General features: G+C 44.3%; 1 protein-coding gene across 3 annotated transcripts in view; it reads right to left on the minus strand.

Annotated features, from left to right (window-relative positions):
* The window catches only part of LNX2 (ligand of numb-protein X 2), a 123,910-nt gene that overhangs the window by 87,826 nt on the left and 8,561 nt on the right, over window positions 1-27,523 (minus strand). The window lies entirely within an intron of this gene.

Consider the following 27,523-nt stretch of genomic DNA (forward strand, 5'->3'; position numbering starts at 1 on the left):
AGCACACTTCGGAGTCCTTCATGTGCGCACTTGTCACAATAGAGTAACATGATGTGTACTAGAATTCTCAAGCAACAATGATTAAATTGTTAGACCCTGCTCTTAAAATCTGCCCACCACTTTTTTGCAGGGGATATATCACGTGGGCTAAGCCTACTCATGTAAGCATTTATGCACATAACCTCCAGTTACCATGAAAAGTTCTATACATTGTGGGAGAAGATGCATGAGCCTAAGGCTCACTATGATGCCCCACTGCATGTGCAACTTACACAGTAAGGGATAGGGCTGTAGCTCAGTGCTAGAGCATCTGCTTTGCATGCAGAAGGCCCCAGGTTCATCAATCTAATAGGTAGCTGAAGTTTGCAATATTCACATGAGTATCTCTACTTACTAATATGCACCACATGGATGCCCTTCACACACACCCCTATCAGATATGCAATTTTTACTGGAATGATTCTCTTTTCTCTCATTAAACAAACTACTAGCTCACTTTTTTCCAAAAATCTTGTGCATATTAGCAATTTGCTAATATGGCTAGAAGAAATGCTAGATGCGAGTACACATCACCAGAAGCAAGGCCTCTCTCAAAAATGTCCACTTTTTAAAAAAGATTCTGAGCAGTTTTGGAAAAGGGAACTATCTTCTATTTTGAGAATTTCTCAGCTGAAAGCTATATATGCATATTTTAAAAGAACATAGGGAGCTGCCTTGAACCAAGTCAGACCACTGGTCCATCTAGCTCAGTGTTGTCTACTCTACACAGACTGGCAGTGGCTTCTCCAAGGTTTCAGGCAGGAATCTTTCCCAATCCTACACTGGAGATGCTGCCAGGGGTTGAACCTGGGACCTTATGCTCTATCACTGAGCTACGGCCGCATCCCCTTAACAGGTCTCTTAAAAGCCACTGGAAGTCTCCAGCCTGAGGTAATGTACACAGAACACTTCAAAAGTGCTACAGAATGACTGTTATGAAGCCAGAAATGCAACAAACGTGGCATTGTTCTCCTGCTGCAATACCACGTGGTTCAAGCTATTTCCCATCTCTTTATTTCTTCACTTAGCAAACAATCCAAGGAATGTTGCCCTCAAAGGTGAAATCACATCGTGTCACTCACCTCCAGCACATGTTGCTACACAGCAGTCAATCCATAACTACTCCCATACATAGTCTATTGTTTAAAATTCAGTTTTATCCCTCAGTTAGGTGCTGGGGTTCCTTCTGCTGTTGCCTGCCTGCTTTTGCTTCCCCTGTGGGGCTGCAGCCTTAAGTTAACATCTGTGGGAAGTGTGGGCAGGATTGGGACCAGCCCCTGAGTGACTCAGCTGTTCCTCGGGTCACCTGCTCAGTTTCGGGCTTTATAGGAAGGCTCCTTGTAGCTGTAAGCCCCCCACTGAAGGGGTTGCCACCGAAGGGGTGACATCAAAGGGGGTTGCCACTTTGGGGGAGAATGAGGGTGAGGGCTAGAGGGCTTCTGTTTAATTAGTTTTAAACTGTTTTAGACTTAGGTTGAAGTTGCTGTAATGTGTTTGGGTTCATCTGGAGATGGAGGAACAGGGGGAGCCTTCGTTGACTATGGGGCAGCTCTCCCGGTGGTGGTGGGGAATAGAGAAGTAACATTGGCAGTTCAGCAGGCTGTTCCAGGGGAAGGGTAGTCAGAAATTTAATAGCTGTTTCCCCTTCCAGCTGTCCTGCCAGCTCTTTGACCTTGGGGAGCACTGCCAGCAACCCACATAAGCTTTCCCTGCTCCTTTGTAATGCCAGGTTGGTCCAAAATAAATCTGAACTCATCCATGATTTAATCATGGATGAAGGGGCTGACCTGGTATATATTACTGAGACTTGGTTGGGGGAGGCTAGTGGCCCAGTTTGGGCCCAGCTTCTCCCGCCAGGATATTCTGTAGAGGAGCAGGTGAGGGGATGTGGACGAGGTGGAATGGCTGTGGTCTATAAGGATAATATCTCCCTTACCAGGGTCTCTGTTGAAATATCTAACCATATTGAATGTGTGTACCTACGTTTGGGGACCAGGGATAGATTGGGACTTCTGCTGGTGTACCGATTACCCCACTGCCCAACGGAATCCCTTACTGAGTTCACAGACTTGGTCGTTGAACTCGCGTTGGAGTCTCCTAGACTTTTGGTGCTGGGGGACTTCAATATCCATTTCGGGACCAATCTGTCCAGGGCAGCTCAGGATTTCATAGCGGCCATGACAACTATGGGCCTATCCCAAGTGGTCTCTGGACCAACGGATATTGCAGGTCACATGTTTGATTTGGTCTTTGACTCTGATCAGGGTGGTGTTCTGTGGGTGGGGACTCCTGTAATTTCCTCATTGTCATGGACAGACCACCATCTGGTTAAGGTTGGGCTTATGACCACTTCCCAGCTCCGCAGGGATGAGGGGCCTATTAGAATGGTCCGCTCGAAGAGGTTATTGGATCCAGTAAGATTCCAATAAGGCTTGGAGGGATTCAATGTTGGCTTTGCCGGTGATCCTGTTGATGCCCTGGTTGAGAACTGGAACAACTTGCTCACCAGGGCAGTAGTCACGATTGCTCCCAAGCGTCCCCTCCGACCCGCTTCAAATTTGGCCCCTTGGTATACAGAAGACCTACGGGGGCTGAAGTGGCAAAGTAGGTGACTGGAGCGCAGGTGGAGGAAGACTCGACTTGAATCTGACAGATTGCGACATAGAGCACATCTAAAGATCTATGTTCAGACAATACATGCGGCAAAGAGGCAGTTCTTTTCTGCCCGTATTGCCTCTGCAAGTTCATGTCCAGCGGAGTTGTTACGGCTTATGAGGGGACTAGTATGTGCCCCCGCTCCCTTCAACAAGAATTTGGAGTCATCAGTTACCCGCTGTGATGTGTTTATAGAGTTTTTCACAGATAAAATCTCTCTGATACTAGCTGACCTAGATGGAGACTCCACAATTAATTTGATATCTGAGCTGGAGGTGCCCAACAACTCCTCTTACGTGATTCGACTGGATCTGTTTCAGTCTGTGACTCCTGAGGATGTAGACAAGCTGCTTGGAGCGGTGAGGCCTACCACTTGTTCTCTTAACACTTGTCCAACATGGCTTGTTCTATCTGGTAGGGAGGTTGTTGTAGGAGGCCTGGTAGAAATCATAAATGCTTCTCTGAGGGAGGGAAGGATGCCTCCTTGTCTTAAGGAGGCAATCATTAAACCTCTTCTTAAGAAGCCTGCATTAGATCTCTCAGAGTTGAGCAATTATAGGCCTGTTTCCAAACTCCCATGGTTGGGCAAGGTAATTGAGAGGGTGGTGGCCTCTCAGCTCCAGGCGGTCTTGGAGGAAACTGATTATCTAGACACATTTCAAACTGGTTTTCGGGTGGGATATGAGGTGGAGACTGCCTTGGTCGCCCTGATGGATGATCTCCAATTGGGAATTGACAGAGGAAGTATGACTCTGTTGGTCCTTTTGGATCTCTCGGTGGCTTTCAATACTATTGACCATAGTATCTTTCTGGAACGTCTGAGGGTGTTGGAGGTGGGAGGCACTGTTTTACAGTGTTTCCGCTCCTACCTTTCAGATAGATTCCAGATGGTGTTGATTGATGATTGTCGCTCTTCAAAATCTGAGTTTAAGTATGGTGTCCCTCAAGGCTCCGTACTTTCTCCAATGCTTCTTAACATCTACATGAAACCGCTGGGAGAGATCATCAGGGGATTTGGAGCTGGGTGTTACCAGTACACTGATGACACCCAGATCTACTTCTCCATGTCAACATCTTCAGGAGCTGGCATATCCTCCCTAAATGCCTGCCTGGAAGCAGTAATGGGCTGGATGAGGGAGAACAAACTGAAGCTGAATCCAGATGAGATGGAGGTACTTATTTTGCGGGGTCAGAACTCTAGAGACGATTTTGATCTGCCCATCTGTTCTAGATGGGGTCACACTTCCCCAAAAGGAACAGGTTCACAGTCTGGGAGTACTTCTGGATTCACACCTCTCCCTAGTTTCCCAGGTTGAGTCGGTGGGCAGGGGTGCTTTCTATCAGCTCTGGCTGATACTCCAGCTGTGCCCATTTCTCGAGATCAACGACCTGAAAACAGCTTAGGCCCTGGGTATTTGAGAGCATCTTCTTCAGTACAAGCCCCACCGCCCATTGAAGTCATCTGAGGAGGTCCGTCTCCAGTTACCGCCAACCAGTTTGGTGGCTATACAGAGACGGGCCTTCTTGGTCACTGCCCCGAGATTGTGGAATGCTTTCCCTGCTGAGATACGATCCTCCTCATCTCTGGCAATTTTCAAAAAACACCTGAAAACCCATCTTTTCACCCAAGCTTTCTCAGCTTCCTAATATTTTTGGGTTTTAATTTCTGGTTATTTTAAAATTGTTAAATTGTTTTAAAGTTTTTGTATATGTTTTTAACTGGTTTTATGTTATTGTAAACCGCCCAGAGACGAAAGTTTGGGGCGGTATACAAATAAGAGAAATAAATAAATAAATAAATTACTCCACTAGTTTGACTCTAGTTTATTACATTCTCTGGTACATTTGATTTTGGATATTATGACTAGATTGTTCCCAAATTGATTGTAACCAGATCTAGCTGATTTGGAGAAAAAACAAATCATGTATAGGGGTACAAATCGAATTGTGCCTGATTCGAATTGATTCAAGATTTGGATCCCTCCTATTAATTTCCCCAGATTCTTAGCTTTTTTAATTAAAAAAAAAAAAAAAGCTAAGCTCTAGCCCTTGTAGAAGTGGAGTTATGGAGCTAAATGTGTGGTCACTATTTTTCAAGTGTTTTGATTATTTGGTGTATAATAACTTTCCCTCAATGAATCCCTATGAGGATTCATTACACACCTTCATTTCTTCTATTTATTCATTTTGACTGTCTTTTCGACAGTGCCAGCTATCAGCTACACCCCACTCTCACAGGCAAGGCAGTACTACTCAGTTTATGTTCTAGAATTTTTTCAAGTGTTTAGGCTCTTTGGTGTCTAATTACCTTTCCTCATAATGAATCCCTATGAGGATTGATTACACACCAAAGTGTCTAAACACCTCAAAAATTCCTAAAATATAAACTGAGTACCCAGTGGCTTGTGAGTTGCAGGGTAGTTGGAACATGGGATGCCACTAATTTTCCACCCCCACCTGTAAAACAACAGCCTGAAAAATTAAGGCTATCACTGCCTGGCTTACTTCCTGCGGAGGCCCTCTCTCTATTAGTGCTTGAATGTAAACAGCTCCCCCCCCGCCCTCCAAAAACCAACCAAACAAAAACCGCACACAAAACCAGAACTGCACACAGTGAAAAATCCCCTGGGGTTCAGCCAGGAGGCCTTGCTGATGTAAAATATGAGGGGGGGGGCTGCCATAAGGATAATGGTCTGGGACCCTTTGTTTTGGGGATTCTGTGAGAAAACTGGATCCCCCAGTGCTTTTTTGTTCATAAAATTGCTTTTCTGCCTCTCTCCATAAATAGGCTGCAAGGCAGCTTACGATAAAACATAATTCAATTAAACCGACAAGAAAACCAGTAAAGGGCATCCAAGATCTTCTGGAATAGCACTAAAAGTCTAAGAGAACAGGATGCCTGGCACCAAGAGGAACAAATTAGGTGCCTGGTGAACATACCTGAGGACAGAGATCCATAATTTGAGATGCCACCACATAAAAGGTCTTCTCTCTAGAACATTTGATTTTGGATATTATGATATCCTCCCAATTATGACATCCATCTCCTAACTTCAGTTTGTTGTCTGAGCTTCCATTTAGATGCGAATTGATGAAATCAGTTGGCATGGCAGCTTATTTGAGGTCAAATAATGAATTCAGAAAACCTGCAGAGTGTGGAGACTAGTACCTAACTGTATCTCAAGATCTTCTAAAGATTCATTCTTGAATTATGGATTGGAATGCTTCAATTTGTTACCATTTCTCTGGTTCACATAAATTTTATGTTATTTATTTATTTTATCCCACCTGACTCCAAAGGCTCAAGGCAGTTCACAAAAACATACATAACAAACACAAAATAAGACAAGCTATTAAAACAACTTTAAAAATGTAAAGATTACTAAAAGCCTGGCCTTTTTTTTTTTTTTTAAGTGTCTTAAAGGCTCTTTTAAAGGCTGGTAAAAGGTGCAGTGGGAAAATGCTTGACTAACAAGCAGAAGGTTGCTGGTTCAAATCCCCGCTGGTACTATATCGGGCAGCAACAATATAGGAAGATGCTGAAAGGCATCATCTCATATTGCACAGGAGGCGGCAATGGTAAACTCCTCCTTTATCCTACAAAAAAACCCCACAGGGCTCTCTGGGTGCCAGGAGTGAAATAGACTTGACCACACACTTTATACACACACACACACACACACACACACACACACACACACACACACAGAGAGATGTTAAACCATGGACAACTATAGGGAGCACATTCCATAGCCCGGGATTGACTACAGAAGGCCTGTTCCCGAGTCACTGCCAGACGAGCGGGTGGCATCAAGAGACGGACCTCTCTCAATGACCTTAATGTGAGGTGGGGATAATGAAGAAGGCGGCACTCTCCCAGGTAACCCATTCCTAAGCCATTTAGAATTTAAAAGGTGATTACTAGTACTTTGTATTTTGCCCAGAAATCTATTGGCAGCCAATGCAATTATTTTAAAGTAAAGTGTGCTGTCACGTCGATTTCAACTCCTGGCGCCCACAGAGCCCTGTGGTTTTCTTTGATAGAATACAGGAGGAGTTTACCATTGCCTCCTCCCATGCAGTCTGAGATGATGCCTTTCAGCATCTTCCTATATCGCTGCTGCCCGATATAGTACCAGCGGGGATTCGAACCGGCAACCTTCTGCTTGTTAGTCAAGCATTTCCCCACTGTGCCACTTAAGGTGATGCAATTGATTTAAGACAGGCATAATATAGTCTCTCTGAGAAACTGCTGGAGGCCAATCTAGCCACTGCATTTTGGACCAACTGAAGTTTCCAAATTAGATACAATGGTAGCCCCACATAGAGCACATTGCAGTAGTCAAGCCTAGAGGTTACCAGAGTGTGCACCACAGTTCTGAGATAATTATCTTCAAGGAATGGACACAGCTCTCATATCAACCGAAGTTGATAGAAGGTGCTCCTGGCCATAGCCTCAACCTGATAAAACAGTGTGAGGCCCAGGTCCAGAAACACTCCCAACCTGATCCTTTAGGGGGAGTGCAAGCCCATCCAGAACAGGAGGATCAATCACATCCCACAAAGTATGACCACCTTACCATGAGTATCTCCATCTTGCTTGGATTCAGTTTCGGTTTATTATCCCTCATCCAGTCCATTACTGCCTGTAGGCAGGCATTAATTAATTAATTGATTGATTGATTGATTGATTTCTTAAATTTATATCCCACCCAAACATACATCTCTGGGCGGCTTTAGGGAGGTTATGCCATTTCTTGATGATGATGTCATAGAGAAATAGATTTGGGTGTCATCAGTGTATTGATCACCCTACTCCAAACCTCCCGATGATCTCACCCAGCGGTTTCATGTAGATGTTAAAAAGCATCGGAGAAAGGATGTACATAATACATAATGCATTGTGTAAATTGAATGTTTAGTTATTTTAAATCCTAGAATTGATCATACTCTGAGCTTGTTTATATACACTTTCAGCTTGATTTCAGGAAATACTTGCATGAACAGGAACAAGCTTGTCAGCTTTCTCATATATTAGTTTATTCCTTGATTTTGCAGGTATATGTTCAAATATTTCAACAATTTGTTTCACTTGATACAGAAGCAAGAGGAGTCTGAGGCTATGCTGGACAAAAGGATTTACCACCGTGCTGAAGATGCAATGTGTTCAGCTAGCTCCCAGATTGTACTCCTCCTGCACCAAGACATCTTGTATTATGTGCTGTTTGGAAATAGTCTTCCGACATTGTGTCTTTTAAGAGTGTTGCTTGTTTAGCAATCAAGTCAAAAAGCAGCAACCCTTAACAATACTACTTATTACTTTAGAATTGCTTCCAAATTTCCAGGTTTGGGGGTTTTGGCAGAGGTGAAATTCCTGAAATGTTCTATTCTCCTAATTACTATTTTCAATTTTAAAAGAAATTTCACAGAGCATACCTATTTATTACGTACAGTGCACTAGAATGCATCACTACTAAACTTCCTCCAACTCAGGCTCCATAATCTGTAAAACTGGGTTTGCTTTTCATTTCCAGATTTTGGCAGTACCATCACTAAGGATTTAACAAATGTTAAAAAGGTCATACACATTATCATCCCATCACATTTTGCTGAGATGTTATAAGACATCAAGGAGAGTCTGCACATGGCAAAATCCCTGAATCTCTCCGGTCTAGATAGAAGGTTATAGAGATTCTGTAAATACTGGCCAACTTCCTACTAAAATATTCATATTCTTCCAATAATCTCTAAATCATATAATTATTTTATTCCATTTATAACAGCTGTGAGTTGTTAAGCAGCTATTCTCTGTATGGAACATTATTTTTAAGTGTACATTATTTTAAGTGATAATTTCCATGGTGATGCACCAGTGCGCTGTTTAAGACATTATGCATAACATGTAAAGGCTGTTGGCAGTGCTCCAAGAAGACTTCCAAAAGTTAATTATGTGCTGTGTGAGGAAGTACTTTGTTTTGACTGTCCTGACTCTAGAGTCAGTCAATTTCACAGAGTGACCCTCAGCAGGAGAATATTCAGTGTCCAGGAGACAACACTGTGCAGCTGGAGGACATTTCCAGATCTGGGCTAAGTTCTAGAAACAAGTAGTTCCAAGTAGAACTAATGGAACCTACTTTCTGCTCCTTGGTGACTCTTGCCCAAGACCACCCCCCCTTCATATGCTGTATATTCTGTTTGTATCCAGCGGTCAACACAAGGGTCGCAAAACAGTGTGGCCTATGCTTTTGAGTGGCTGCCATCTTGAACCAAAATGGCAGACTGGCAAAGCAAATACCCCCACAGACTCCCATGTACTGTGGATTGGGTTTGTATCAGACTGCCAATGCAAGAGTTATTAGGAGACCAACAGATCCAAAGGGGATTTCATAAGCCTTCTTCCCTTCAGAAAGTAAGCTAACAAATGTCCTGACAAAGAACAGCCAAGCAATGGAACCAGCTGATTATGAAGTGCGTAGAATCTCCTTTCTTAGAAGCTTTCAAAAATATTTGACCATTGTTAGGGAGCCATCTTGCAGAGCATGAACCCATCTTGTATTAATGCAATACTACAAGATGTGAGGAGCCACCTAATAGTGCAGCGGGAAATGACTTGCCTAGCAAACATGAGGTTGCCAATTCGACTCTCTGCTGGTACCTATATCAGGCAGCAGCATTATAGGAAGATGATGAAAGGCATCATCTCATACTGTGTGGGAGGAGGCAACAGTAAACCTCTCCTGTATTCTACCAAAGACAACCACTGGGCTCTGTGGTCACCAGGAGTCGACACCGACTCGACAGCACACTTTAGATGTGAGAGTGGTCACCGTCTTAGGTGGTTTTAAAGGGAGATTAGACAAATTTAAGGAGCTGAAGTCTATCAAGGACTATTAAATGTGATTGGTAAATGAAACCTCCAGGTTCAAAGACAATGTTGTTGACTAGGACTCCCATCATGCCCAGCTGCAAAGCCCCTTGTCTGGGGTTTATGGGATTTGTAGTCAACATCTGGGAATGCCCATTACAGGGGACACTAGTTGGGAGAACCATTGCTTTCATGACTTGCTTCCTGAAAGCTTCTGGTTGGCCACTGTTGGAAACAGAATGCTGGACTAGGTGTACCTTTTGTTTGATCCAACAGCACTCTTAGGATCTTATGCTCACAGAGAACAAAGATAAGCTCACATGCATGGGGCTCCTTGCACACATTGGAGCCACATGAACTACAGCCGTTGCTTTGGGTCCCATCTTAAGCTAACATCATGAATGGAAGCATTTTTCAAAAAAATACTAACATTAAGTTTCAGCAATCCACCACACATCTGAAAAAAATTGGAATGGTCATTTTTGATAAAATGTCCTCCTAACAGGACAGAAGCACATCATTTTAAAGTCTTATATTTAGCAGGGGGAGAACAACTGTTCCTATTCAGTTCAGCATAGTGTCCCTCCCAGAGGCTGTTGCTGGTGTCTGTCGTGTTCCTTTTTAGATTGTGAGCTTTTGAGGGGCAGGGAACCATCTTCATATTCCTTTGCTAAACTGCTTTGAGAACTTTTTATTGTTGAAAAACTGATTATTGAAAGTTACTTATTAGTGATAGACTTCCCGACTAATGAAGCATTGGTGCAATGGTGTAGCACCGAAACTTCTGAAGAGTTCCAAATTAAAGTAGCACTGGTGCGTGTGTTGAAATCCCCCACACATGTATGTGTGCATACACACAAACACTCACACATGGTCTGTGTCAACCAAAAATATGTCTCCGAGGGCTGCACAACCCTCAGGGATGTATTTTGGGGTGGAATTGAGTGCTTCCTGGGGAAGGGGAGGTCATCAAGATTGCCCCCATCCTGCGCCTGCAGTGGAGGCAAGTTGATCAAACTTTTCAGAAGCACTGGTGTTTCTTTGTACTGCGCTTTGTTAGTCAGGGTGTCAGCCATTCTGAATAATAATAAAATAAGATCATGGTTTTAAATAACTTATTATTAGGATAACTTTTGTCATCCTCCAAAAGTGAATAATTGCTTCTCTAAATAAGACAATTATTTAGTTGTGAAAAAAGCCATACAAACTCCTAGATTAAAAGCAGCAGAGACAGGTGCTTGTCACTGAATGCCTTTTTTCTTTCTCAGAAAGTGGGATGAAGGACATGTCAGAGAGACCCACGCTGCTGTCACTGCACCAATTCCAAGTGATTAGTGAATTGCCTCCATTGCTGCTAGAGCAGGAAGCATATTATATGCATTTTAACACACATTGGCTTGCATCCAAAGAAAGGGTTGAATCCTGACTAAGCATCATTGAAGTTCATGGGGCTTCAGAAGCAACTAACTCGTCTCACTGATTTTGATGGTGCTTAGTCAGGATTCACTTTCTTTGGGTACAACCCACCGAGTTTTCTAATAAAATGCAGATGATCAACCAATAAATTAAAACAATTTAAATGTATTGCCAAATCTCAGCATAGGTGCCTTTTTTGAGATCAATACTCTTCAACAAGGTGTATAATAACTTTCAGTTCAACCACCAAAAGCTACCTTTTGTTGACAGAGGAAAGATAATCTTTAATATCTCCTTTTAAATTCCTTATTAGGAGCACATACCAAAACCAAAGTAGCCTCAAGCATGAAATACCTGGGCTCTCAACTTGCAGCTCTACTGATTAGAATTGGACCCTGCCAATTAAATTGGCTAAAGCTTTAGCTTCGTACTAAGCTAGACTGTTCATTTAGCTGAACAGGTCATTTCATTTGCCCTTGCTCTCGGCTTGTGGCACACTGACATTTGGGAAGAGCTAGCTTGCAAGGATGTGGGGCAGATTTGGTTAAACACAGGAAGAATTCTACCTTAAAGATTGAAACATTTTTGATAATGATCAGTGTTGGAGCACAGTCTAATGGGAATCTCCCTAGTGCCAGCCCCACTGAACTGAACAAGAGCAGCAAAAAGAGGACAGCAGTATGTTCCTAAAATTCTGTTATCCACCAAGAGATGTACATATCAGGTGGTATAAAGATATAATAGATAAATAAAATATTCCATGAGCCAGGCCCACAAATTTTGGCCATCAAAACCATCTCAGAGGACGAATGCTCATAGTTATTTTTGGCAACGTTTACCACCCTAGAGACAGAAAATAGGTGATAGCATTATAGCACTTACAGCTTTATGTGTCTTATCACCCCTTCTTTATCTCTACCCCTAAACTTAGGGTAAAATTGCAAGCATTTTTGCAGAGAGCAAAGAACTAGAGTAACAACGAACAAATTCTTGTACTCTCACCATCAAGTAATTTTTGGGAAGACATTCTTGCCAATGTTCATTTCCATTCTTCTGGCAACATCAGATTTTAAAAAATCTGATAGAACTTTAAAAACAAACAAACTTTTAACACACTATTGCTGGTGTCACAATATTGCCCAAGCCTGCACAGACAGTGCAATCAGTCATCTACAAATCCACTTGCCAACTCACCAATGGCGAGTGTCCCCAATCCACACAGATCCTCTCCCCAGAGGTCTCAGAAACAGCAGGAATCTTTTCTGAGCAGTAGAAGAGGGCTCCCATTGCTTTTTACCATCTCCATACACCCTGGCAAATGACAGAAGACCCATTTCTCTCCTCTTCCTGTGTGCCAGAAAAGGCTCCAATAAAGAGAGGGAATCTGAGGCAACCAGAAGTAATGGATGATTACTGAGCTAAGCCTAAATTTGTAGATCCTGGAGTACAACATACATGAGGATTTTATTGTCAAACTATAAAATGCAAACTGGCCTTTAGAAATTCTACATTTCCGACTGTAAAATAAATATTGTTGCAAGAGAAGTGCAAATATCTGACTTCTAGGCAAAATGTGTCAAGGGAAATATTGTCCTGTAAGAGCTTCTGGAGATGGACAGTCTCGTATCGAAGCAGTACAAGTCTGATCTACATATATTAAAACAGCAGTGTCAATAGCCTGAAGATGGAACACTGGCATCTCTTTCTCTAAGCAATGTTATCGAGCGAGATATTACTTAGATCAGCATTATTCTCCCTTCAGAGGTATGCTGAAATGCATCAGATAGACATTCTGACATTGATTTAAATAGATTTGCACAGCTCCTGGGAGGTTTTGCTACACTTTAATGCACTAGCAACTACGGCCATTAAAAAAGTGCATGTCAGGCAGCAATCCTAAGAACAATTACCTGCGATTGCAGGTAATTGCAATGGGATTTACTTCTGAGTAAACATTGTTAAGATCAGGGTGTACAATAATGAAAAAGAATTCTACGTGTTCTCCACAGTTCTCTGAACTTTCAACAGTGATACAAAGTATTTCTTCTATTCCACCAAATCTGGCTATGTAAAGAAAGATACTGGTCTCAGATACCATACTGGTTCTGGTGGGAGAGTGGGGAGGGAGACAGAGAGAAACCCCAATATTGGTGATGTTCTGTTACTTCCTTTATTCTGCATCCTAACAACACCTGAAGTGTGTCGTCAAGTCAGTTTCGACTCCTGGCGCCTACAGAGCCCTGTGGTTGTCTTCAGGTAGAATACAGGAGGAGTTTACCATTGCCTCCTACCGCACAATATGAGATAATGCCTTTCAGCATCTTCCTATATCGCTGCTGCCCGATATAGCACCAGCGTGGATTCGAACAGGCAGCCTTCTGCTTGTTAGTCAAGCATTTCTCTGCTGCGCCACTTAAGGTGTCTAAGAACACTTACTTGGGAATAAATAAGAGGAGGAGAGCTGGCCTTGTGGTAGCAAACATGAACTGTCCCCTTTGTTAAGCAGTGTCCACCCTCATTTGCATTTGGATGGGTGGCTACACACAAATGCTGTCTGCTGTGAGACATTCCCCTGAGGGAATGGGACCAGAGCTCAGTGGTAGAGCATCTGCTTTGTGTGCAGAAGGTCCCAGACTCAGTCCCTGGCATCTCCTGGGAGTGACTCCTGTCCAAAACCTTGGAGAGCTGCTGCCAGTCAGTGTAGACAATTCTTAGCTAAATGGACAAATGGTCTGACATTGTATAAGGCAGTTTCCTATACAAGACCCATTGCACTTTGTGTAAATGTGCATAGGCTACAAAATGTAGCCTTTGAGGGAATCCATACATGGGTGGAGGGGAGAATGATTCTTTCCCTCGGGATACTCTTCCTGCAAGGAAGCATAGCTACTAATTCCTAGGAATTCTTGGCTCCACTGGGTGAACCAAGTGAACTTCACTGTGCACCCTAGGGGTAAAACAGAAGTGTAATGTCTGCAGAGCAGATGGAAATAAGATCCATTTGAAGATGCCAAAAAAGGGCATCTCTCCCCTCTTACGGGCCAAATATTTGCAGATGGAAAAAGAGAATGGAGAAGCAACAGGGCTGATGAATAACGATACCAATAGTACTTTACCTTATTTGGTAGACAACTCACGTATAATTCATAGAACATTTTACATAGTCCAGAGACTAGGGCCAGGCTTAACAGAGCTACATTAGATATGCCCAAAGGACTGTACATGCCCAATGATATTTTTGCCCTTTTTGCCTTTCAGACAGCAAACCTTGATGCTGAAACCCAGCTGACTTTCAGGAATGTGTCATGTGGCCAGAGTTAAATGGGGCTCTCCTTCTAGAAACAAAAGTGCAAAGCTCTATTGAGTTAGTATAACTTGTTACACAGTGCCTTAAAACGTGAATTGATAGATCAAACTTTATTTTTAGTTGGATGTTAATATTATATTTGGAATTATATTACGGGCGAGGAGAGCTGGTCCTGTGGTAGTGAGCATGAATTATCCCCTTTGCTAAGCAGGGGATGTCCTGGTTTGCATTTGGATGCCTAACTACATGTGAGCGCATATTCCTCTTTGGGAGCAGGGCTGTAAGCTCAGTGGCAGACCATCTGCTTGTATGCAGAAGGTTCCAGGCTCATTCTCCAGCATCTCCAGGTACAGCTGTGAAAGATTCCTGCCTGAAGTTTTGGACAGTAGCTGCTGAGCTAGATGGACCAGAAGACTGACTCTGTTTCAGGCAGCTTCCTATGAGCGGGTCTTATTACGAAGACGACAAATATTTATATACTGCTTTTCAACCTAAGTTCCCAAAGCGGTTTACATAGATATAAATAAATAAAATAAAATGGCTCCCAGTCCCCAATGGGCTCACAATCTAAAAAAGAAACACAAGATAGACACCAGCAACAGCCAATGGAGAGATGCTGTGCTGGGGATGGATAGGGCCAGTTGCTCTCCCCCCTGCTCATTAAAGAGTATCAGCACTTTTAAAAGGTGCCCAGGAGCCGAGTCACCATTGGGCGAACGGGTTCAAAGAACCCAGGCCGTGCCCAATCAGAGGCCGCGAGCACAGCCCCAGACACACACCCCACATCTAAACATCAGATGTGGGGGCATTATTTCAGTCCCAAACGGGGCCCCGGGGTCCCGTTTGGAGCCGAAATCAACCCATGCTGCATTGGGCAGCGTGGCTGGAGTGACTCTCCCTGCCTTGAAGGCAGGGAGAGCCACTCCTGGTCTCTCTGCCAATGCAGTGGGGTCAATCGATCTCCCTCCCAAACAGGGACGCGCAACCCCGTTTAGGAGAGAGATCAGTCCATGCTGCATTGGCAGCATGGCTGGAATGGCTCTCCCTGCCTTTAAGGCAGGGAGAGTCATTCCAGCCCAGGCTGCTCAAAGCGGCTCAGGCCAATCTCTTTTCCAAACAGGACCGCGTGGCCCCGTTTAGAAGGGAGACCATGCCCCCTCAGCTGATGTCAGATGCAGGGGCATCGCTAGCCGGGCGTGTCTGATGTCAGATGTGGGGGGCAGGGCCAGGGAGCCACGGCAGCAGCTGCACAAGGGCCGCTGCCAGCCTGGCTCTGCTCCCGAAGGTGCCTCTTTGCTCAGTTAGCAGGGGGTTATTCTACTGAGGGTGGGGGTGTGTGTGTTTTTCCAAGCCGGTTAACTCTTTTAATGATGCCACGGAAATTGCCTGGATTTCATAGTTTGGCCTACTTAACTTGCCCAACACTGCAGTGTTAAGCCCCAAACCTTCAGTCTCAATAAGCCAGCTTGATTGCACGGATATATATTCATTTTCTTGAACTTTGCCATACACAGAGGGGTCAGAAGTTGGATTCTCTGCCACACAGCTAGCCAGAAGCCACTTCCCCCTATGTCTGCATGAGTTTTATATGCTCATTTGCCTACTTGACTATAATTGGCCGGTTTTCAACCCTTTCTCCCATTGGCTAAAGAGGACTGTTAATCCTGAGTAGATAAAATTTCAGAGTGGGGATTCCATGGTCGAGCCAAGGTGTGAGTGTTTGTACAGAATACCCAGGTCTGCCTTCCTAAATGTTGGCCTGGTAGCTTGTGGAGAACTCCATTTTGAAATTGCTTGGAAAACAAAAGAATATTGGAAATATGTAAACTTGCAGGGAATCCTGCCTGCCTTTTATTTATCTGTCTTCGTCATTTTTATTTTTTATACCGTTGGCCAGATTAAGCACAGGGACTCCCAGTCACTGACCACGGACAATACACTCAGGTCATCATGTGAGGATGTATGTGAGCAGACTCATATCTCTCTCCACTCAGTGTGCTGCTCCATCCCCACATGGTCACATGGGGGGGTCCCCTAAACATGTGTTATAAGTAGTACTTTATGTAGCCTTTAAATAAGTTTAGGGCATGACCCATGGGGCATGGGCCCCCACTGAATTGCTCAGAGCCCTGAATCTCATCAGCCACCTCCCTCCTCCATGATGTTTTCCAGAAAGGAAGCACAGCAGTGGAGGCACCTGCAGGAGAGCAGGAGAGAGCGAGCGAGAGAAAGCTGCTTCCACCTTCATAGTGCTGTATTGTAATATTAGGGACTTTTAAGAACTCAGTAGTTATTCAAGGGGTGGGGGGGGGATGATTCAGATTCCAGATCAAAAGTGGGGCAGTGGGTCCGGGGCCCAGATCTTTTAAGTATCTAGCAATGCCCCCTGCCCAGCTCCTCTTGGTTTAAATCCTGCATTTAGGAACAGTTCAGAGGCTCCACTCTATGTGATCATGTGCGATGAAAATGCCTGCTGGACAGATGTGTGCACACATGCTCCCACACACATGGTGGTCAGTGCTTATCCTCCGAATCAAGGATGTTTTATTGTGTGAACAGCCTATGGCTAAACACGTAATAAATACCAAACAGAAGCTTAATTGCCAGTGCTCTCACTAAATGCAGGTTTTCTCGCCTACCTTCTTGTGAGCTACTTTTCTTCAAGATGCTTAATATTACAAGTTCCTAAACCTCATTATACATATTCTCATTCTCTCTCACACACACCATTTCCAACTTCAGCTTTAAGCTGCCTTAATAATGACATAAAATTAATATGTAGATATGCTCAACTGTCACAATAAAATATAATCCTAGTTTTAAAATAATCTGCAGAACAGCCAGCACTTCATGCGTATAATTCAGCTTCATCATTAGTTAAGTGAGCACGAACCTCTGCAATAAAACACAAGCAATAAGATCATCTCTAGAAATGAGAAAAGAAGTCAGCCCGGCCAAATTCTTTTTTCCCTTTCTCCTATCAAATTAAACCAGCTTTTCCCAGTGGAAAAAGAGCAACTTAACACTTGCTGCCCCTGGCAACAAAACACTCAGGACTGGGTGCATGAACTGCTGTACCAGCATAATATCGGAAAGCATGACATTACACCAGTATTGCAAGCAGACATGCAGCATAAATGTTTGGACTGGGAGGCCAGATGTCTTCCCATTTGCGTCAGCCTATTTCTTAAACTCTGCCCGTCCTGGAGGGGATTACCATCTAACTGGGGTGGATTGCTTTCTGAGGGTGCAATCTACCAAGCCCTGCTGCTGTGTGCCCAGCATTCATTCCGCTGGGGTTGCACAGCTAACATAGGTAGATTCTTTTTCAAGCCTTGAGCAGATTCAAAGCCCATTCTTGCCATTCAACATGCAAATGGCGACAAGGGGCAGTCACAGCTGTTTTACTGTTTCATCATGTGCCCACATTTATCAGACTGCAGCTCCCAAACACCTTAACTTCGCATAGTTAAGCCGCAGATTAGGGCCATGTTGGCCTCTTTCACACATGCTCAACACAGTGCCTAACAAGTCTTTTGCAAGCACCTTGACTTGGGCCCAGAAGTTAAAAATGGGAGAGGCAACCAAATAAAATGGGAAGCGTTATTCTCATTTGCCTTGTGGGAGAAGATGGATGCAAGATAGGCATTAAGCAGCTCTGCCTTCTCTCTGTCACCCATCACCATTTTGCCATCATAAACCGTGTATTATGGTGGTTGTTGTTGTTATTATCCGTGTATTAATGTATTATTATGTAATAATAATAATAATAATAATAAATAGATATTTATTTATTTTACATTTGCATTCCACTCTTCCTCCAAGGAGCCCAGAGCAGTGTACTACATACTTAGGTTTCTTCTCACAACCACCCTGTGAAGTAGGTTGGGCTGAGAGAGAAGTGACTGGCCCAGAGTCACCCAGCAAGTCTCATGGCTGAATGGGGATTTGAACTCAAGTCTCCCCAGTCCTAGTCCAGCACTCTAACCACTACACCACACTGGCTTTCCCCATGCATGAAGTGGGGATCATTTGCCAGTAAGATACCTTTCCTATACCCCAGATTCAGCAACAAGGGAAGGGGTGCAGCTCAGTGCTTTGCATGCAGAAGGCACCACGTTCTATCCCTGGCACCTCCAACTTGCAGGGCTGGGAAAGACCTCTGCCTGAAGTCCTAAAGAGCTGCTGTGTGTCACAGTAGACAATCCTGAGCTAGAGATGGACTGATGGCTAGATGACAGCTTCATATGTCCATAAGCTGCACAGTTACCAGAAGTTATTTATGCACTGTGTTGCCTTATATATAAACTGATATACAAGTTGTTCTATGCACAGAAATAGAATACTGGAAGACCTGCTTCACACATTAGACTAGTGATGCAGCTGCAGCCAAATAAGTGAGCCATGTAAGTTCCTTTCTGCATGGGGAAACTGTTTAAGATGGCAAAATGGTAATAGGCAACACAATTTTGCAACTGTCTTCTCCCACAAGACAAATGAGGCCCAGTCAGGCAACAGGTGCAGAAACTGAGAAAGGAGCGGGCTGTGCCTCACAATTGGTAAAGAGATGGTAAGGGAATACCTCGCTATCTTAAATGAGTTTAAGTCTCCAGGCCCGGATGAATGACATCCCAGGGTACTGAAAGAACTTGCAGGTGTGAACTCAGAACCACTCTGAGAACTCCTGGAGACAGGTCAGGTGCCAGAAGATGGGGGATGAGCAAATGTTATCCCTGCTTTCAAAACGGGGAAAGACAAGGGGGAAACAGGGATATGCATGGCACACCGTTTGAGCACTTTTAAGGAAATTAGAAAGGAAGCTTTCACAGAGAGCAGTTGTTTACCTGCTCTCCACCACTCCTTCCAGCTGCAGTGGTGCATGTCCCCAAAAGCCCTGTGGTGCCATATACATACTGATGGCACGCAGGGCTTTGGGGGACATGCAGTGCCCCAGCAGGCTTGAACCATGTTCAAACCACATTTGGGGCACGTCCCTACTTGGAAACTTTAGCCTTGTCAGTTTGACACTGACACCTGGCATGATCCTACAACAGATTATTAGGCGGTCTCCTGTGAGTACTTAGAAAAAGAATCTAGCAATTAATAGGAGCTAGCACATATTTGTCAAGAAAAAGTCATGTCAGACTGACCTTATCTCCTTTTTAAATAGAATTACTAGTTTAGTAGATCATGGCAATGCTGTGGACTTAGTATATCTTGATTTCAGCAAAGCATTTGACAGAGTATCCCACTCTATCCTTGTTGACAGGTTGAGAAAATGTGGACTAGACGATGCTACTGTTAGGTGAATTCACAGCTGAGAGTTCTCATTAATAGCTCTATGTCATACTGGAGGGAGGTACTGAATGGGCTGTTTAACATTTTCATAAATTACTTGGAGGAAGTAGTAAAAGAAATGCTTATCAGATCTGCAGATGACACAAAGCCAGGGGGAATAGCTAAAACCTTAGAAGATAGAATCTAGTCCAGTCTGGACAGGCTTGAATACTGGGTCAAAACCAACAAGACGAAGTTAAACTAAGACAACTGTGAAGTCCTGCATTTGGGTAAGAAAAATCAAATGCACATGTATAGGATGGGGAAGACTTGCCTTGGCAGCAGTGCATGCGAAAGGGACCTAGGTGTCTTAGCAGACAACACTGAATATGAGCCAGCAGTGTGGCACAGCTGCTGAAAACCCTAATACAATCTTAGCCCACATCATCAGAAGTAATTGTTCCACTCTGTTCTGTGTGGTCAGACCTCACTTGGAATACTGCATCCAATTCTGAGCCCACATTTTAAGGAAGACACTGATAAACTACTCAGAGGAGGGCAACAAAGATTTGGAGATCTGGAAACCAAGTCCTATGAGGAACAATTAAAGAAACTGAATATGTTTAGCCTGGATAAGAGAAGACTTAAGGTATGGGGAACATGATAGCCATCATCAAATATCTGAAGGGCTGTTACACACACATCCTTGTATATGAATCACTACACTATCAATCATTTGAAAAGTGAACCTTTGTCCAGGTCCACTCAAATGCAGGGTACAGATAGGAAATATATTTATGTGTGCTGGACGTAATGTCTGAATAACTGCGAGTACAGTGTACACAGATTGTACATGTGCTGAACTTAATGTGTGAGCAGGACTAATGATTAAAGGAACGATTAACACCAGTGTTCCCTCTAAGGCATGTGCACTTACACACACTTTTTTTGATGTCCGCTCAGTTAATTTTAGATCCCATTCAGGTTGAATCAGGAAGGCCCCACTCTGAATGCACATGTGCACACACTGCCTTGATACTGCAGCTCAGAACAAAACTTATTCTGTGCATAGATGAAAAAAATTAGAGCAAATACTGCTCTGGGCCTGTTCCTTATATCTCAGCCTAACCGACCTCACAGGGTTGTTGTGGGGATAAACCCTCAGGGCTCCTTGGAGGAAGAACAGGATATAAATGTAAAAATAAATAAAAGTTTATTTTAACCAAAGCAGACACATATCTCCAACTAATGACAAACCTTACCTTAAAATGGGATATGTGCATATGCTATACTTAGCATATGCACATATCCCATTTTAAAAACATTTATACAGAGAGAGTTAAAATATATTGCACAAAATATAGCTGCACCAGCTTTTATGGAAATCCTCACATTTGAAGTGAATGAAGATATAAACGCTTACAAGACTGGGTCCAAACCCAGCACACATTACTATTCGCTTTCACACTGTGACCTAACATTTACAGCTCATAATTAATGACATTTGAAATCATTTAATTTTCAAATTTACAAGGAGCTGTAATTTATGCACAACAAATATCAGTCATGTAATAAGGCAATCGAGAAGCATGAACATCAATTATATCATACTAAATTGCTGCAAATCTAATTCAGAGAGAGTTTTCAATACCCAAGCAAATGGTTACTATGCTGGTTTAGAACTTGGCTATCTGCAGCAATCTGGAAGAATTCTTACTGCCTGCAGTCTTCATGGTAGGATATGGAGTCCTGATGGAATCTATGATCATGCCAAGCCATAATTTGTGACAGGTTCCATTTCTGAGAACAGGCTACATTCTTCTTTACTGGTATTCTGAAGCCATTTGATCCTGCCCACTTTCACTATGCTTGGGGTCACAGTGCAATGATCCACTGATTTCAATTAACTTTATTTCATGTAAGTTGGTAACATAGGAAGTTGCCTTATACCATGTCAGATCATTGGTCCATCTAGCTCAGTATTGTCTGCCAGGGTGCAGCTCGGTTGAAGTGGGACCTAGAACAAGATGGGTCCCTTGGCCCCTTACCTTCTTCTTCTCTCCCCATGCCCCCACCCCCATGTCTTTGCTGCAGAAGAACTATATGGTAGGGATGTGCACGGAACCAGTTCTAAGAACCAGCGGTTTTGCCAGTTCGAAGGTGGCAGGGGTCTTCCTTTAAGAGCGGGGGGAGGGTGCACTTACCCCTACCACCGCTCTCCTCCCCCACCAGCATCAGTTTTTAAAAAAGCCCATCGGGTGGCAGTGTACCCCACTGCTGCCCCGTTGACCTCCTCTTCCAGATATGACCAGAAATCTCCAGTGCACCTGCGCGCCCCAGCACATGCCGGGGAAAGCTGCGGGAGGGGTAGGTGCACCCTCCCCCCGCCCTTAAAGGGAGACCCCCACCACCTTTGAACCAGCACGCCATGATTCTGTGCACATTCCTACTATATGGACATGGTGAAAAACAAGACGTTCTCAGCATCCCCTTTCTCTCGTTCCTGTGTAACTAGTATCACATACTCTTCATACTCCTCCAGTCAAGAGCTAAAAGTCTGCCAATGGGTCAGGGAGGTGAGAGGGTAGCGTGAAGACCAGGTTGTTTCCCAACCAACCGGTGCAGTGGTGGGGTGGGACTTTCTCATGGGTCCAGGGACATTAGTCCCTTCGTCGCAACTAATGTCCATATCAAAGGGCAACGTTGCACTAGTTTATCTAATATCTATCCAGGAACAGGGACGGAACTAATGATGTTCCACTATGTCCATGAAGAAGAGCCCCTGGGGTGCTGGGGCCCACTAGTCGCCACTGCCTCCTGCCTCACTACCTCCCTCCCACCGCCACCACTACCCTAGCCCTTCAGTTTCAGCTATGCCCCTGTTGTCTACATTGATCCAACAGTGGGTCTCTACACTTTCAGGAAGTCTTTCTCAGCCTCACCTGGAGATACCAGGGATTGAACCTGGGACCTTCTGCATGCAGAGCAGATGCTTCATCAAAGAGGTTATGCCAAAGGTCTAATGGAAAAGGTGGGCTGGAGAAGAGACTGGAAGGAAATGAGAGCTGGCATTGCACAAGTCTTCTGAGACGCAGTCTCAGGGATAACAGGCAGAAACAGAAAGGGAGTAAGGGCAGAGTCACTGTAGGGAGCGAAATACTTTTGGACAGATAATGGTGGTAAAATATAGTTCTCAGTACTAAATGTGGGGCAACTGTGAGATTAAGAGATGTCTGCTTTACTCTCTTTATTCACAGGCAAGGGAAGCAAGGTGGTTTACTTGAACACTATGCCCGGATAAAGGACTTTAGGCCAAAGCATGGTTTGCAATCCTGGTTCAGAGGACAACCATCATTTGCCAGTTCAGATGTGTTTTCTTGCTGCAAATTAGGAAGCAACCAAGGATCCACAGGGTTAGGCTTAGCTCACTAGCCAGCTATTATTTGTGGTTGTCACACACACACACCACCTCTCTTCCCTCAAACCCTTTTCTGGCACACAGGCCGAGGGCTTAGAGATGAGAAGAAAGTCTTCTGCCATTTGCACAGGGATAGGGAGATAGTAAGAAACAGAGGGAGCCCTCTCCTACTGATCAGGAAGGGATTCCTGCAGTTTCTTACCTTCTCAGAACCAGTAGTGCAAATGAGACCTCTGGCAAGATCTGCCTGGTGCTGGGTGACCTGCTCAGCAGAGGGCAAGCAGATCAGTAGATACCTGGAAGTCACAAACTGAGCAGAAGAGGGAGGGGAAGGAGGTGGGAGTACACCAGCACAGAGCTTGTACATGGTGTGGTCTTACATGCGAATCAACCCGGTGTGCTAGACAAAGCATCATGAATTCATTTTTAAGTGATTACAAGTATAATATTTTGTTTGTAAACCGCCCCGAGCCAAATTAGGAAGGGCGGTATAAAATTCAATAAATAAATAAATATTTGACATGTTTGTATTAAATTTAAAATTAAGTTTTAATTTAGATTGCTTTTTAAGAGATCCACTTAATACATTAAAAATTTATTTTTAATCATCCATTTTTGTCCACCTTGCAATGCAGAAACCAAGTTGTTTTCTCAGATGAGAAACCTCCGTACGCATGAGCATAAAGTATAAGTTCATCACTCTGTGCAGCAACATGCACAAAGAAACCAATTCCTGATGGCTTTAGGGCTAAATACCTTGAATTGCTTAGTCTGAAGCAGTCCCACTGACATCCGAGAATTGCAGCCCAACTAGCTTAATATTCTAAACTAATAGCTTGAATATTACTCACATGGTCCACTATGCCAACTTTGTAAGACTCCTGCACAGCTTATGCAATTCATTTCTATTGGAAGGAAATTTGTTTCAGCGAAGTCCAAGCAGCATATGGCACTAGCATCTTTATCAGGACACTCTCTCAAACCATCTGATGTTACTCCCTAAGCCTCCTTGATCTCCTGTCTGATTGTATGCTTAGGAAGTGTAAAACATCAACAAGTCAAAAAGAATTGGGAAGAGGAATTCACATCGGGCACATTGCTTATTTAACAAGATTAGGGTCTAGCCAGGAACAGTTTCTTTTAGCAGAAGGTCAACTGTGTTCATAATTTAGAAATCATTTTCAGTAACAGATTGTCAAGTATATCTTCAGGCTAATCCATAACAGATATTTTTCCTGTGTTCAAAAGACAAATCTAAACCCACAATATAATGTAATTAAAAAAGGAATTAAATGCTCAGAAGTACTTAATAGCGGATTTCTACAAAAGTAAACAATCAAATAGCACTGAGCATGCATTAGCAATGGGGCAGGGGGAGAGAAAAAGTCAGCAGGGACAGACCATATCCACTCATGCTACATCTAAAATAATTAATGCCATAATTGGTAATACTGAGTCAACAATTCAATCAACTGACTGAATACTAACAAGAGAATATTGTGCCTGGTATTCTGTGTGAAAGATGATTAAGATTTCTTTTTTTTTTTTAATGCACGAATCTTCCGTTTGTGTTTTAGCTTCCAAGAGCATAGGAAACTGCCTTATGTCAGGCCATTGGTCCACCCAGCTCAGTATTATCTACACTGACTGGCAGCAGCTCTCCACGGTTTCAGGTAGGAGTCTTCTCAGCCCTACCTGGAGATGTCAGGGAGCGAACCTGGAACCTTATGTGTGCAAAGCACAGGCTCTACCACTGAGCTATGGGCCCATCTATTAAGGCAGGGGCATCCAACTGTGGCCCCCGGTTGATTTTGGCCTACAATTCCCATCATCCCCAGGCATAGTGGCCAACAGCCAGGGATGATGGGAGCTGCAGGCCAAAAACAGTTGGAGGGCCACAGTTGGATACCCATGCCTTAGGGAATATTTTACAGCAGACAGTGCTCACATGTAGTCTTCCATCCAAATGCAAACCAGGCAGTTCCTGCTTAGCAAAGCAAGGCAATCCATGCTCACTGCCACAAGACCAGCTCTCCTCCCCAAAAGCAAAAGAGTACCAGCAAAAAAAGATGGCAGTTTCATAACTGAAACAAGCATTTAGTCCCTAAACTAACTGTCTGTTCAGCGTGCCCAAGGGAAGGTTTTCACAGTGCTGAGGTTTTATTTGGCAGGGCTGTAACACACACAACCTGAATCCAACTCCTGTATCAGGGGCTCCCTTGCAGCTGTTCTGTCTTCCACCCACACACACTCAGCCATTCCATTCCTTTTCACATATTAAGGCCCTTTTATAGAACTACATCAGGGGAACAGAGCGACATTTGAGTCTCTCCGAAAGAAAAATGCATCTGGATCCAGCCTTCCTCACGTACACAAAACAACATCCACGGAGGCATTGCTGGCTGCAAGTAAGCAATTTCAGCTTAATAACAGTCTTCAGCATCTAATGATGACAGGGGAGTTTAAACAAGAGCAGCATGCTCTTTCAAAGACAGGGAGAATTCAGTTCTGCTACATTCAAGTCCATGGGAGGATTGCCATCCATTCTCGGTTCCCAAACTCCAGTGCAGAGATAGAGGTGCAGGGGTCATTTACAGGGAACCAGCCATGGATAAAGAGGAGTGCTTAACCCTTCCTCCCACACCACAAGAGCTGGTCTTGTGGTAGCAAGCATGACTTGTCCCCATAGCTAAGCAGGGTCTGTCCTGGTTGCATCTGAATGGGAGACTTGATGTGTGAGCACTGCAAGATATTCCCCTCAGGGGATGGAACCGCTCTGGAAAGAGCAGAAGGTTCCAAGTTCCCTCCCTGGCTTCTCCAAGATAGGGCTGAGAGAGATTCCTGCCTGCAACCTTGGAGAAGCCGCTGCCAGTCTGTGAAGACAATACTGAGCTAGATAGACCAATGGTCTAACTCAGGGTTTCTCAACCTTGGGCCCCCAGATGTTGTCGGACTACATCTCCCAGAATCCCCAGCCACAAAGGCGATGCCTGAGGATACTGGGAGTTGTAGTCCGACAACATCTGGGGGCCCAAGGTTGAGAAACCCTGGTCTAACTCAGTATATGGCAGCTTCCTATGTTCTCATGTTCTCCTGTCAATTCTCCCCAGCAACGTTTCCATAGGAAGCTGCTTTATACACACTCAGACCATTGGCACATCCAGCTTCATGTTTTCTACACCCAGGCTTGACAAATCCCAGGAGACAAGGAGCCCTGGTGCTAAAAAATTTAACAGTGGTGTGGTGCCTAAACTACTCAGAAGCAGAGTTATTCAACCAGACCTTTAATTGTTCCAGGCAGCCCCACTTCTGTTCTATGTTACTTGTACAGGGGATAAAGAGAAGCCCATTTATCCCCACACTACGAGGTCATTCAGACAAGCGAAAACTGTGTTCTACCCGGGTTTGGGAGCTGTGTGTGCTCCCAATTTTTGGTTGTGTGGAAGCCAGGTAAGAGGATAACTTGGGTAGAAGTGATTGTGTGGAAGCAAGGTAGGAGGAAAAGCTACCCAGGTTTTCCTTCTCCCACACAATCACTTCTACCCAGGTTTTCTTCCTACCTTGCTTCCACACAACTGAAAACTGGGAGCACACACAGTCCCCAAGCCTGGATAGAACACAGTTTCTGCCTGTGTTAATTAACCCAAAGTCCATCACCAAGTCTGGTGAGTCTGTCAAGTGTCCCCTGTCTGGCTCCTACGGTTCTGGGCTGGCTCCTGGATTCACAGAAAATTTGCCAAGGCCTGTTCTACACTGACTGGCAGCAGCTCCCCGGGATTACAAATGGGGATTTCCCAGTCCTGCCTGGGATGCCAGGGCAAGTACTGGATCCAGGACCTCCTGCATGCCAAGTAGACTTCCTCCCAGTGAGCTATGGCCCGATCCCCAATGGTCATTCTGGCCGTTTTCTGGCCTCCTATATGACAATAAGCCCATCTAGCAGGCTAAAGAGAGAAGGCCTAAGGGATGGTGAAGGGAGGATAAAGCATATGCCCACTTTCTGCTGCTCCACCACCCCCTCCTCTGCATGACCACTAACCAGCACACATGTGCTTGGGTCGCCTGCTAAAAGGGAAGGAGGCAAGGATTGAGCTTTTAAAAAGATGTAACCAAGGTTTATAATGCCATGCACAAATTTGGACAGCACGTATAAGGAGCAATAGTTATCTCTCGCACTAGCCCAATCCACACTTTATTTTCATTGAACCCGTAATTGGTATACAGCGCACACAAGTGCAGATCTGATTGCACACGCAGAGTTATTCATCCATTGTGTTCAAGGCACATACAGTAGTCCACTTTCTATCTGCATCCTGCATTTTAGGGGACCTACATCCAGCTTTGTTTAAGAACATGAGAACATAGCCCTGCTGGATCAGGCCCAAGGTCCAGCTAGTCCGCCATCCTGTTTAACACAGTGACCCACCAGATGCCACTGGAAGCCTGCAGGCAGGAGTTGAGGACATGCCCACGCTCCTGCTGTTGCTCCCCTGCAACTGGTACTCAGAGGCATCCTGCCTTTGAGGCTGGAGGTGGCCTATAGCCC

This window comes from Hemicordylus capensis, chromosome 3 (genome assembly GCF_027244095.1).
Source record: "Hemicordylus capensis ecotype Gifberg chromosome 3, rHemCap1.1.pri, whole genome shotgun sequence".
Taxonomy (NCBI): Eukaryota; Metazoa; Chordata; class Lepidosauria; order Squamata; family Cordylidae; genus Hemicordylus; species Hemicordylus capensis.